Source organism: Perognathus longimembris, chromosome 1, assembly GCF_023159225.1.
Source record: "Perognathus longimembris pacificus isolate PPM17 chromosome 1, ASM2315922v1, whole genome shotgun sequence".
Taxonomy (NCBI): Eukaryota; Metazoa; Chordata; class Mammalia; order Rodentia; family Heteromyidae; genus Perognathus; species Perognathus longimembris.
In genome coordinates, this window is record NC_063161.1 from 138,045,588 (window position 1) to 138,060,717 (window position 15,130).

The following is a 15,130-nucleotide window of genomic DNA, read 5'->3' on the forward strand; positions in this document are numbered from 1 at the left end:
AGCCTTTTGAAGTCCATGCTCAGGAGAAGGAGAGAAGCCTCTTGCCTCACTCAAAGGACAAGCCCTTGGATTGAAGAGAGTAGGTTCTAGCATAGAACTAGACCAAACCAGGTCATTTATACTTTAGGCAAAACTTTTCTGCTTTTATTTCTTCAGTTTTAAAGAAGGAAGAATATGCAATCCCTATCTCACAAGAGTTTTCCAAATTAATTTTGTTGAATTCCTTGAGCTCATTTTCAGGCTCTCCTCTCTCTCTCTCTCTCTCTCTCTCTCTCTCTCTCTCTCTCTCTCTCTCTCTCTCTCTCTCTCTCTCTCTCTCTCTCCTCTGTTCTTCCTCCCACTCCCATCACCTCTTCCCTCCTCCCCCTCTCCCATCACCTCTTCCCTCCTCCCCCCCTCCTCCTCTTTTCCTTCACCCTTCCCTTCTCTCATCTCTTCCCTCCCCCTTGAACTCAAAGCCTCCAACTCTCCTTTAGGTTTTTCACTCATGGCTGGCACACAACCACTTCAGCTGTACACCTTCACTTCCAGCTTTTTACTGATTAACTGAAGATGAGTCCCTCAGATTTGTCTGCCTGGGATGGTTTTAAACTGTGATCCTTGAATCTCAGCTTCTTGCGTAGCTAAGATTACAGGTGTAAGCCACTGGCACTCAAACCTAAAGCAGATCTTTAAAACTCTAAGACTAACAAAGAGTTAATGAGTGCTTGCCTCTTATACATGAAGCCCTAGGTTCCATTCCTCAGCACCACATATATAGAAAAGGCCAGAAGTGGCACTGTGGCTCAAGTGGTAGAGTGCTGGCCTTGAGCAAAAAGAAGCCAGGGACAGTGCTCAGGCCCTGAATCCAAGTCCCAGGACTGGAAAGAAAAAATAATTTAAAAAAAATAATAATCTCTCTAACCCTTGGTATACCAAGAATAACCAACCTCCTGTATAACAAGACCTCCTGGGTGAAGTTCTACCATTCCTAACATGAGTTTAGATAATGATTAGTTGCCCTGACTCTCCATCTTTTTCCCTTCCTCCCTCCCATGTTACAATGTTCAAAATCCCACCACAAAGATCATTCTTTTTGGAACTATGAAGGATATGATACACAAATAAGTCAAAGATAGGGTACTGGAAAAAGGAAGCCCAAGAAGAAAGTAAAACCCGAGACAGAGAACAGCCATTGATATATGTAAGTCTATGACCACCAAATCAAACTTGATCTTAACTAAGACTACATGTGCCATTTCCCACAATGAATACATGAATGCACTGCTGTATATGAAATATGTTTATGCATTTTGCTGATCTCTATTATCAGAAGAGCCTGAATCCTTCAAAAGGCCTAGTGTTTCCGCCAGCTTGCACAGAAGTCTGTTGACATCAAGTGTCATACTCTGCAATTTTGATAGCTTCCTGTTACAAAAAAAAAATGCTGAATTCCAAAGATTAGAATTTACACAAGATAATGCCTTTCAAGACAGAAATTCAGTCTCTCCTCTCCAGCTGAGTGTGGCAGGTTGGTTTGTTCTTAAGTGTGAATTCTTCCCCCCATTTTCTCATTCATGCAACACCAACACCCTACACTCCCATCCTAGAAACCCTTCTCAAATACATGGAAAGTCCTTCTGTCTTGCTACTTCTCATGAGAAGCTGGTTCCATAAATGTAACCTGGGTAGCTTGGAGTTCTATTCTGAGATGACCCTGGCGTCTACTTATAGATTTGACCTTCAGGCAGCTGTGGCCTTAGAGACCTTGCTGGAGGTCATGGAGCTACAGACAAGTTCAATTTTATCATTCCATTAGGGCTTTTAAGATTACCTAAAGGCCTTGCTTGGAGATTGCTTGAATACAAACCAGTATCCACGTACGTTTACACATTGTTTAAAAAGGAGTTATTTTTTCACCATTTCTGTGCTTTTTATTTGTTTACTGCAAATATTTTTTGACTACTGGAAATTGAAAACAATTTTAGTATTATAGAAAGTCAATGAACAATAAAAAGAAGCTATACTAATGTGATTTTTTACACTGAATTGTTATGATTAAGAAGACCTACTAGGAATCTTGGAAAAGGAAAGGTGGCTCAATTTTTAAATAAAAAATAGGTAAACCATCTTTTAAATAAGGAGGAATAAAATGAGCTAGAGTTAAAATTTGAATTATCTTAATTCCAATGCATGGTTAGATGTAGGAACAAATCCTCAAGCAATCAATGATCAAACAAAATAGTAAACACAACCATTATTATATGTTGAATAGGCCATATACTGCAGATTTTAATGCAATTCAATTTAATTGGATCAATGTGGTCTCTTATATGTTGGTGTGAATCCTGTTAACTAACAAGATTCAAAACCATTATTGGGGCTGGACTTGAGAAAGATATCTATTCTGTCATTTAGGTCAACAACTGATCTGACTTGTAAGGAGATAAATGCTCCTGAATTTCCAGTTGATTGTGAGTTATATGTCATTCTTTCTAAAAGCTACCCTTCCAACCTTTCTTCCCTTGAGCTTTTCTTCAGTTAAGAGACAAACTTAACTAAATACTTAATATTTCATACCTGTAATACTCTTTTATTAACTTGCTCTGTAATTCCGACTCTGCTTTGTTCAAACTCATTAATGTTAGAGAGAGAGAATATATATTTTATGATAAAATACTTTTCGTGGAGAAAAGTATCTCAGGCGCAGACAGTCTGCTTCATTCTGATGACCTCTTTTAAGTCTTAGGCTATTTGATCTCTGGTATTTGACACTGTTGACCGCACCTTCCTTCCTGAAACTAGTTCTTCTCCTGTGTTTCATGAAGTTGGTACTCTTCTGACCTACCTTTTTAACTTCTCTTTTTCTAACTCCTGTTCATATGTGTGTGTGTGTGTGTGTGTGTGTGTGTATGTGTGTGGAGAGAGATGACATATATATGACATACATGTATATTGTCTGTATGTATATGCTGCACACCACATGTGACATTTTATATCATATATGTGATATGGCATGCTTATGTGTGAAATGCCTATATCACATATATGATATACACCATAATATATAAACTATATGTACAACTATATATGTAACGTTCAAATATATGCCCTTTTTATTTTTATGTTCTATCCTAAGCATTATTATCTTTCTTATTAGCTTCAATGACATGAGCTCTGTATGGCTAGCACTCAAGGTGCTGAGACATCAGACCTTGTTCCCTGTGCTCCAGAGAATACACAACAGGATCATCCATGAGGAGCCCATTTCCCATCACCTCAGAAGGGCTGACTGTACAGGCCTCTTCCCAGCCTCCTCCGTAACTAATGCCCAGCCCAACCCTACTAGCTCAAAATGTTAATATTTTCCATCACAGTTATAAATTGTAAATCAGGATTGCCTCATGCCAAGTAAGTACCTTTAAGTAGTAGTACAAAGGGGCTTTGATTTAACATGTCCATTTATATATACAATGCATCTTGATCAGTGTCACCCCTTCCATTACTCTCTCCCCTCCATCTAGCTCATCTCTACCCATCCCGCAAACTTCCTATTTCTATTCTTACATATATAAATTAAATATTATGACTATATTTACCTATCATTTGCCACTGCATTCATCTGGACCCTTGCTCTTAGCACTCACCTCCTTCAGAGAAAACACATTTCAGTCTTCTGGTATTCATTTTGTTAAATTGTTACATCATTGAAAACCACCTGTGGGTATATGATACTTTAGTCAGTTTGATTCTGTGCAAATATGCGTATGGCCCTGTCTGTATTTTGTGTATTTTTATATTTTAGGTCTAGCCTCCATATATGAGAGAAAACATGAGCTCTTGTTCTCTCTGAGCCTGACTTACTTCACTCTATATGATTCTTTTTCAAGTCCATCCACTTCTCTGAAAATGACATAATACCTCCTCAGATTTTTTTCAGCCATCCCTTTCTTTCCATCCATGACAGATATCTGAATGTCTGTATTACGATACCCTCAAAACTGCTATCCCTACCTCTAACTTCACTCTGTCCTCTTTCTCTTCCTTGCTTCAGTGGGCTGTGTTTTACTTGGGAAGAGGGTGAGTAGGGAGCCAAGCAAATCAACACTAAAAAATTACCTTCCCAACAACAGCAACAACAATAATACTTCCCATGGTTGTCTTTTGCTTACCAAGAAAAAAAAAATAGATTCAAACTTCCTTGGGAAGACCTATAAAGCTCTTTGGAAACAGGATAATTGGAGGCCTTTGAAGCTTCATTGCATGTTCATGCTTCTATCTATCTCTATCCTCTTCCTTCCCCATTGCATCCAACCCGCTCCTATTTCACAAACTTACCATCTGTTTTCCAGGACTTGGAAACCCTTTTGCTCATCTCTGCCTCAATCATCTTATTGTACTATTCCTTCGAATCAAGAAGCAAGAGGAAGAGATACAGAAACTACTATTCCTCATTAGATGGAAAGTTGTGCTACAAAGTGAAGAAACTAAGAGATCTTTAAATTATCCAATAGTAGACAACTATTACCACTAACTCAGCAAGCACAAAGAGATCTACAGAGGGAAGTCAGTAGCTTTATATTTGTGCAGAAGATAAGTGGACTCGGGATTAAAAGAAATTCAGAATTTATTATAATAGAATTGATATATCTGCATTTCTTGCCATATTCAGAGAGAGTACTTTCCTGCTACTAAGGAATCCATGATCTCTGCTGTGATTTCTGGGGTAAAGCATCTTTTTCTTTTTGCCAGTCCTGGGGCTTGAACTCAGGGCCTGAGCACTGTTCCTGGCTTCCTTTTGCTCAAGGCTCTACCCCTTGAACCACAGAGCCACTTCTGGTTTTTTCCATATGTGTGGTGCTGAGGAATCGAACCCAGACCTTCATGTATGCTAGGCAAGCATTCTACTGCTAAGCCACATTCTCCGCCCAAGGGATCATTTAATTTTAATATCTTTTCCAAGAGCTTTCCTTCTCTCTGATATAGTAACAAAGAGAGCAAAAAGAAGGAAAGAAAGAAAGGTAAGAAGGAAAGGACAGGAAGGAAGGAAAGGAGGAAGGGAAGAAGGGAGGGAGGGAGGGAAAGAGGAAGGAAGGAAGGAAGGAAGGAAGGAAGGAAGGAAGGAAGGAAGGAAGGAAGGAAGGAAGGAAGGAAGGAAGGAAGAAAAATTAGGTCACTAGAGATAATCTTAAGAGTGTGTGGGTTTCTCCTGTTATGCTCAATGGTCCTGAGTTATTTTGAGCATCCTAAATAGTTCCTCAAAAACTGTCTGGATAGGACAAATATTCACACTTCTCAAAGGCTAGTAGTTCATATGTGCTGTGAACAGATTGCAAGAACAGACCTTTATGTCCCTGTTCTGTGGCATGCTTCTATTACCCCTCAGGCCCTGAGTTCAAGACAGGCAATGACTTTCTAAGTTAAGGCTCCATAGCTTAGGACATAAGAGCAAGAAAGGGAAAATAACCCAATCAATAAATGGACAAAGGAACTAATCAGTTCTCAAAAGAATAAATGAAAATAAAATTGAATATATTTATCAATTAGAAAAAGGCAAATCAAAACTACATTAAGATTCCACCTCTACCCAGTTACAATGACTATGATCAAGAAAACTAACAACAACAAACACTGGTGAGGATGAGACAAGGAAGAAGCCTTTATGTAATGTACTGTTGCTAAGAATGGAAGTTCATGGGAACAGAAGTTAGTATGGATGTATCTCAGAACAAAATAGATTCACCATACCCAGCACTCCTAGATATATACCCAAAAGAATCAAAACAGCAATGAGTAGTGATAATAGCACAGAGACTAGATGCCCCTGAAGAAATGAGTGGATAAATACAATGTAGTATAAATACACCACGGAGTATTATTCACCCACAAAGAAGAATAAAACTATGTGCTTTACAAGAAATGGATGCAGCAGGAAATCCCATTAGGCAAAATAAGCCATAATTAGAAAGACAGATATCACATGATTTTTGTCATATGCAAACTGTAGATTTACAAAAACAACATATGGAAGTAGAAAGGGGACTATTTGGGTATAGGAGGGAGTCCATTGGGAAAGGAGAAGGGGACAGATAGGGTGACGGGGCTGAATACACAATGTACACTATGTAGGGTATGAGAATGTCATAATGAAACACATTATTTTATCTAATTGGTATACATTGATAAAAGAAAAAAATAGCCAGCTGATCAAGTTCAGGGCCCCAGTAGCTCAGTTTAAACCCCAGTATCTATCCAAAAAGAAAAATAAATAATGCTAACATATAGCTAAGCATATACGATTCACATTTAATTTAAAATAGTTATTAATTCATTTATATCATCTTCATTGCCCATGTGTGCATAGGAAAGACTGAAAAGAAATCCACCTAGAGGATCGCAGCAATTGCAACAATTTTCTGTGGGTGGAGGATTTCTTTTTTTTTGAGGAATAGTTTGGGTACATCCATATTTTTCAAATTTTCTAGGATAAACATGTGCTATTTTAAGCTAAGAAAAATACTGTGAAAGGCAGTTTTAGATAAGCAGTGGGAGGAGAAAATTTACAACTGCAGAAAGGCAAACTGTAAATTACCACATAGAAACAGTATATCCTAAGTTATTTTAAAGGCATGTGTACACAGTAACAAAGAACAGACAAGAATTTGAAGAGATGAAAATGATTGAGACAGCTGGAACTCTTTGGTGGATAGATTTTAAACTGCAAAAGAAAACTGAAATATTTAAAAACCAATCTTAGGGTTTCACTGTTAAGTAAAAAACCCTATATATTTAACGCCTTTTACTTACCTTGTCTTGTGCTTTATCCCTTGTATCTGTAAGGCATAGCTGTGTGTCCAGGGGCAAATCTGCATCTTTGCCTCAGTATATTCATCTTTGGAATAAAAGCAATCATAGAATCTACCTTATAAGCTTTCTATGAATAATTAGACAGGATAGAGCATGTAACGTGCTTTACTGTGCTTGGCATATGGTAAACACACAGTAAATGATAGCTATTAATATTATTGCCATGTATCATCGTCGACATTACTATCTCACACAATATAATTGTTCTTCAACATCCAACAATAACATGAATCTGTGTATTTAGTTGTTTTCAATTAAATTAACCAGTATGAACTTGTCATCATTTGTAAATCAAATGTCATATCTCTTTCAAATTGTTACACATCACTTAACTAGCTGTCACTTAGCATGAAGTGTGGCATCTGTTTGTTTGTTCTGTTTTGTTTGTTTTTGTTAGTCATGGGGCTTGAGCTGTGGGCCTGGATGCTGTCCTTAAGCTCTTCAGCTCAAGGCCAGTGCTCTACCACTTTGAGTCACAGCACCACTTCTGATTTTCTGGTGGTTAATTGGAGATAAGAGTCTCACAGACTTTCCTGCCTGGGCTGGCTTTGAACCGTAATCCTCAGATCTCAGCCTCCTGAGTAGCTAGGATTACAGCCACCAGAGCCTGGCTGGCATCTGTTTTTTGGTTTTTTTTTTTGTCTTGTTTTTGAGAACTCCCTCTCTACTCTGGGGTTTTAGAAAATCTAGAGTTCTAGAGGCTTAGGAAGGTCCATCTTGGTCCCTGTTAGGCTCCATTTTTAGTGACCGGTTACGTTGTCATTATCACATGATAGCATGGTCCAAGTCTGGTCCCATGAAGTGTCAAGTGTCCATGTCTGTTGCTGAATTCACATCCACACTGGTCATCACCTCAGTACAGCTTCCTTACTACCTGCCCCCAGTTTCCCAAAGCTAATACACTTTCAGTTTCTATCAGAAATTTCATGCCAGGGATCTTTTGGCCATATCCAGCCATTTGACCCATAGTTTGGGCTGAAGAATGTGGGAGCCTGGCTTTGTTTTATTTTTAAGTAGCCCATGCTGGCCTCAAGCTCACAATATTCCTGCCTTAACCTCCAAGTGTTGGGAAGCTTTCAGGAGTAAGCCATGACACTTGAGAAAAATGTTGGTATTTTATTTGAAGTAGTAGGCAAGACTAGAATTGTCACACAAAGATCTTAAAGAGATGACAAGATTTAGTGCCACATAGCAACAAGTGGCTGATGCTGATAAAGTGTTCTCTTAGATTGACCATGCGCTTTCTGCTTTGCAAAGACCCTTCCAATTCCTAATTATCTTAAACATCTTACCTTACTCATTTCCACGTCACACTTGATCTCTACAAGTTTCCAAATTAGTAGGTCCATGGCCTAGAAGTTCCTGGGACATCGGGGTGGGGGGGGGGGTGGGAAGGGACTATGGGTGTCAGAGTGCCTCCTGTACCCTGGGAATGTATTGGGCAAAGAGCCTGAGCATGAGTCAGTCTAGTAGGAAGGGAATTAACCTAAATCATAATGTCAAATCTAGCTGAAAGTCCTTTTATGATAGAATTCAAATTTCATTTCTGCATTGATAGTACAACTCTGGTCTTTTCTTGAAACTCTGAGAGTTTCTATTGGTATCAGTCAGAACTTGATTTTGCAGGCACACATTTATAATAATAACCTGAGTCAAAAAGCCATAAAAGGCATTACTACCTCTAGCACAAGCAACTTCCTCAAAAATCTTACCCAGCACCAGTATCAAAGGCCTAGTAAAACCAGCAGGGAAGAGTCAATGAGGTCAGAAGCAATCCTCTCTCTCAGTGACTGAAAATGAGACCAAAGAACACATCCAAACCCATAAGAGCCCAAAGTTTGATCCAAGCCACTTTGTTTATTGAACTGAATCCTGGAGATAAACAAAAGAAGCAAGATGAAGTACACTCCACAGGGGTGCATACGAAGGCAAAGTTGGGGAGGAGATAGATCAGGAAAACCTGTAGGGAAACTAGGGTGATAAACACTTCGCAAATGAACCTTTGGTGTGTGGCCAAGAGAGATTTTTTCAATGACCTAAAATTCAGTGAGATAATGGCAATTAATCCTTCTGCAGGCAGTTTGTTTTTCACCTTCTGTTTCTGAGAAATAACCAATATGTCATAGAAAACACAATACAATGAAAACCAAGCTTGTAGTTTTGCATTCTTCATTTTCTTAAAACCATGCAAAGGCCAACAAATGGGAAACAAAGATTTCAAGGAACCTGTAGAGTCAGAGTAATCTGATTCTAAAAACAGATGCTTGACAAAGAGTTATATTTAAATCAACCATCAATGTATCAGGACCTAATTTCTAAATTTAGTAATAGATAACCTTTCCATTCCACCACCCTTTCAATCACCATATACACAAAAATATACCTTATATTAAATAAGTTTACAGTGTTTCATTTTTTAACCATACAAACACTGGGAAGCTATTTTTTTTTCAGTCCAAGAATTGGGTCTTAAATATCAAAGACAACTCCTCCAAAATGTGGAAGTGTTTATAACCCACACATATTAAAAAGTGAAAGATTAACAGTGGGAAGAAAATTGTAGAACTGTGTAGTCTCAGAAATATGCAGCCAAATGCTCTCTTTTGTACTATATTTCAGAAGGCAACTTTGTAGAAGAATGTATGATATTTTGATGGAAAAATTTCAACATGGTCTAAAACCCAAATCTTTACATTTTAAATACATACTCATAGTCAAATGTTCCCACTAATGAAAGTATAAAAAATAAGAAGATATTTAAAAATCACATGGAAAATTGGACTTACTACAAAGTACATTCTTTCAGGGTTATTTTCTGTAAATAAATATATGTGTATTAGCAAATAGACACACTTTTAAAAGTTGATGCTACATATGTTTTGGGAAACTATAATTTTCACTATCTAATACATCAAATATTTTTCACATAGACAAAGATACATTTTATTATGATTTTAGATGGATACATATCTTTTAAATATCAGAACATGAAAGCAAATTCCTACAGGTATAGGTATTTATTTTATAAGACATTTCTATCATCATAAAAATACATCCATGATCATCATTGTGCACATATTCAAAGATTTATTAGAATATTTTGAAAATTACATTTTTATACCTAAAGCTAAATTGGGCTGCATAAAAGTTAGCACCTATGTAGACTCTCATGAACAGATTAAAAGAACTCCTGTGTTTTGTTGAGGGGTGAAGCAGAGAGTAGCCTAAATTAAAACTGAATTTGTTTCTCTTGATATACAGTTTCTTAACACATATATCAGTTTGTGTTACCATCACTATCATCAGCATACGGAATATGTTCATCTCCCAGAAAACTCTCTTATGTTATATTCCTCTGGTGTCATATCTTCCCCCACACCGAAACCCTGCCTGACATGTTCTCTGTCCTAATTTTGTCTTTTCAAGAAGGATGTGTAAATAGAATCACATAGTATGAAACTTTCAATGCTGGCTTCTTCCATTTAAAATAATGCTTTTGAAATGTATTCACTCTGTTACATATATCAGTAGTTCTGGGCTTCATTTTTGTGCTTCATTTCATTATATGAATGTACCACAGTTGATCCATTCACCCATTGAAGGGAGTTTTTTTCCCCCAGAAGTGTTGGCAGTGATGTATACTTGCAAGCTTTTAGGGGGGTATACATTATTTTTTACATTTTTATAGTTTGAGTATTCCAGAGTGTGACTACTAGATCAGGTGGGTAAGTGCATGTTTAACTTGAGAAATTGCCAATCTGCTTTCCAGGTGGTTGTACCATTTTGCATTTATACAATTATGTCTAACAGCTCCAACTGCTGTGCTCCTCAACACTTGGTATGTTTAACCTTTTTTTTACTTTGTTTATCATACTAGACATATAAATATGGGAATACCTACATCACACAACCAATATTTTCATCAGTCTTTGAGTTATGTCCAACCCATAGTATGGTTTTGATTTATAGTTCCTTTGATTACTAGTAAGATTGAATATTGACTTTTTAAACTTTAATGCTTATTCTGTTATTTATTTGTTCAAACTCTTGTTAAATCAAACATTTTAATTCTTGAATGCCACATTTCTTTCCAAACGGTTTTCCCATATTGCCATTTTTATTAATCTATAAATCTTTTCCTTATGGCTTCAAGGTTTTCAGATTCCAACTATATTTCAAGATATAGGAATAGTCAACCAAATCCTTCATACATTTGCATAAATGATTAAACACTTGATTCTATTATTACCAGTAGCCTTTGACCCAGCTCATCACTATCAAATAATGAACTACTTATAAAGTGTGGACAATTTGTACAAATGTATGAAAATAAGTAAGAACATGATTAGAATAATTCGAGCCACAAGTCAGGTTATTTATGTAACTTGAAGACAGAATCTCTGAATATCCTTAATTGTCTGATGATAGGAATAACTAACGTATTTTTTCAGTATACATTCATGCTCTCCACTGTACTAAATTGTGCCCATGCTTTGCATGAGCTCACAGCTTAGAGGAGAAAGAGCACATAAATTAGAATATTACATGATACAAACAATGATGATCGCATGTTTGTTGAGGAAACAAGATGAACCATCCAGTCTGAGAACTCTACTTTTCAGTTGGGCTGAAGTCTAGAAAGCTGAAGATATCCTTAAACTTAGAAGAGCTTTCCAAGAAGAATATGTAAAGGAGTAAAAGCCCAAGATGTTGAGCAAAACTAGATAGAAGTAGGCACAGCCCCTTCATGTAGCCTGAAGTCCTTCAGTAGGAAATAGCAAGAAAGAGGTAGCAAGGCTGTCCGAAGTCAGCTCAGGCCAGGACATGGAGTCATGATAGATGGCTTGGATTCACTGTATCCTCCCAGTTTCTCTCAGCCTGAAACATACATATCATAAAAGAGTTTCCTGTCTCCATTTCCTCAATGATTGGAGTCATCTTTGCAATTGAAGTAGTGGATTTATTAACTGTGAACACCTGAAACCAAATCCTAGCCTTGACCCTTTTGTAGCTGAATGACCTTTGAAAGCTTATTTGCCATCTTTGTACCTTGGGCTTCTCATTTATAAATAAAGGATAATAATACTGTTTGTCCTATTTACCCATTGTGGTAAGGATGAATGAATTCATACATAGAGAGCCATTTGGAATATAACTTGTAGGCAGTCTGCTATCAATAAACAAACATCAGATCTCATTTTACTAAATGACATTAAAATGTTCTGAAATGAATAACATGCTTTTACAAGTTCATTTTCAACTTGTGCTTTTTTACTGGCTTTCTGATTCAGCTACATGGATTTTTGTTTTCTTCCCTTAGCTCTGCCTACCCCCTGAAGATAACACCTTTCCTCAAAAATGATTTCTGAAGCAGACCAGCATGTTGCTGTTGATAATCTGGGCTTTGTGTGATTTCTAACCAACCCAGCCACTTACCAGAAATGAGTGACCAATTCACAGCCAGTCCAGCTGTGCCATTCAGAACACAGCCTGGCTAGCAGAAGCCTCAGCCCAGAGTTCTCAGATGACCACAGCCTGAAGTTAACTTTTCACACTAGAAAGCTGAACACCGGGATATCACAACCCACTGGAGGCACTCCATTGCACATTCTGAAACTGCAATCTGCCAACTCTGTGGGAAGTAAAAATAATAAAAATGTGTCCCATATGAAGTCTAGAAGAGAAATCTGAGAGCAGGCAGGGAATAAATAGATAGCAACAAGAGACACTTTCCAATTTTTTTCCCCAAACTAACCGCAAATGGGTGCCATTAGTTGCCAATTTGAGGAATTGTTTCTGGTCACGTTTACGACTTAGAGTGAACTCAACCAAGGTATGTTGGCTCAAGAACAATAAAAAACCAGTTGAAGAGCTATCTCTCAACACATCTAGGATAAGATAAAGCCTTGATATGGACATTCATACAAAAACTGTCTTATGTTCCTCTAATCACACAGTGTCTGGCCATTTCAATCAGGCACATCATTTGAAAAAGATAACACAAGTCTTTGGACAGGAACCAGACAATGACAGTGTCTAGGCTTCAGTGTTTCCCAAAGCATGTTCTGGTGAAAGAACTTGGTATTGAAGAAAACCTTAGCTATCAATCTTGTGCAGTGAAGAGATTTCTAAGGTGAAGTAAAATGAGGCATAGAGAAGTCAACTGGTTGGCCAAAAGAGATTTATAAGGTGAAGTAAAATGAGGCATAGAGCTGGGAATATGGCCTAGTGACAAAAGTGCTTGCCTCATATACATGAAGGCCTGGGTTCAACTCACCAGCATCACATATATAGAAAATGGCCAGAAGGGGCGCTGTGGCTCAAGTGGCAGAGGGCTAGCCTTGAGCAAAAAGAAGCCAAGGACAGTGCTTGGGCCCTGAGTCCAAGGCCCAGGATTGGAAAAAACAAATAAAATGAGGCATACAGAAGTCAACTGATTGGCCAAAGGTTGTTGTTAGTGTTAAAAGTACAGCCTGGAACATTTGACCTCCATATTCTCAGCACAATAGGATAATTAAGTCATTCAAGTGCCAGTAAAGCCAACAGCAAACAATGCCTACTTGGCTAGCCCCAGTTTCACCTACTTAAAACTGCAGATTACGTCACAGTAGTCTAAACTTGGTCTCCTCTGTTCCTTTATCTCCTCAAGAATTCCTGTACTCAAGAATTTCTCCCCTTCCCAAAGGCTTCCTTACCTGAGATCTTCTGCTCTATTCTGCTCAGTGATTGCAACCTCAAGCTCCTGTAGCTGGACAGACTCTGTTAATTTAACTATCATGCCCTGCAGTCAGATAATTGGGTTCAGTTATGTTTTCCATGATGTACTGAAATCTGTTCATTTCGGCTCATCTGTCCCTGAGACAGATTGAGCATTGTGGTCTGGGACTCAAGGCTAGGATCTAGGTAGAGAAGGCATCTGTCTTTCAATAAGTGCTGTCTGTGGTCACCTAGGTCCTACAGCAGAACTCAGCCTCGTCAGTCTTCCATGAGCATCACTCTTCTACTACTTGTTCTAGCACAATTCCTGCAGGGACTCACAACAAGGCCCTGAGCCAAAGACCAAAGTCAAAATAGGCCTCAGCAGAATTTCACTGCCAGAAGTATTCCAAATCTTGTATTCCACATGAGAGTGAATAAGACCACAAAGTTATTCATGACAGGAATCTTGTTCTTTCCCTTAGGTCCTTTCTTACTCTGCAAACCAATGGTTAATTACCAAATCCAACCAATGCTAACTCTTCAGTTCTTCTTACTTTGTCCTTCTCTTCCCACCCTTCATGATGTTAACTCACTAAGTCGTCATCTCTCATTTGAATTACTCTAATAGCCTTTGAGCTAATCTAGTTGTTTATTGACACTTACTCTCATGTCTCTTCTATACTATGCTCTCTGCTTTAAGATTTTTTTTAAATAAAATATGAATCTGATCTGTCACCTCCTAAAATAGTTGTATAACTCCTCTGTAGCCTGTAGGGTAACATTTAGACTCCTGTAATGGTTTACTGGCCTTTTATAACCCTCTCTCCAACTTCATACCATTTTCCATTTCTCATACTCTACCTTTGGGTCTATGAAATTATCTGTGCTTCTATAAAATGTCTGTTCTTTTCTTACTTCTTTCTACATGTACAACTCTTTTCAACATGCTGCCCCACTCTCTTACCTAATCCCAACTCAGTTTACAGGAATGAGCTTCTGGATCATTTATTTTCAACAACTTTCCCTCACCCTTGCTATGGAATTACGTGCTGATTCTGAGTTCTACCCAAGCCATGTTATTTGTACACTTGGTTTAGCATTTTTCCATATCTTTTTTTTTCAAATTTTTATTATCAAACTGATGTACAGAGAGGTTACAGTTTCATACATTAGGCATTGGATACATTTCTTGTACTGTTTGCTACCTTGTCCCTCATACCCCCCTCCCACCTCCCCCTTTCCCTTCCCCCCCCCCACCAGGTGTTCAGTTCACTTACACCAAACAGTTTTGCAAGTATTGCTTTTGTAGTTGTTTGTCTTTTTTTACCCTGTGTCTCTCAAATTTGGTATTCCCTTTCAATTTCCTGCATCCAATACCAGCAGTATACACGGTTTCCAATATACTCAGATAAGATTACAGAGATAGTGTAGGTACAACCACAGGAAGATGATACAAGAATTTTCCATATCTTATAATTGTCTATTTTAAATATGTATCTGCATGTTGACATTTATCTAATACAGTGTGGAATCTAATTCTCACTCCCCTAGGAATGGAATGAGGAAATGGTGATGCTATTTGACT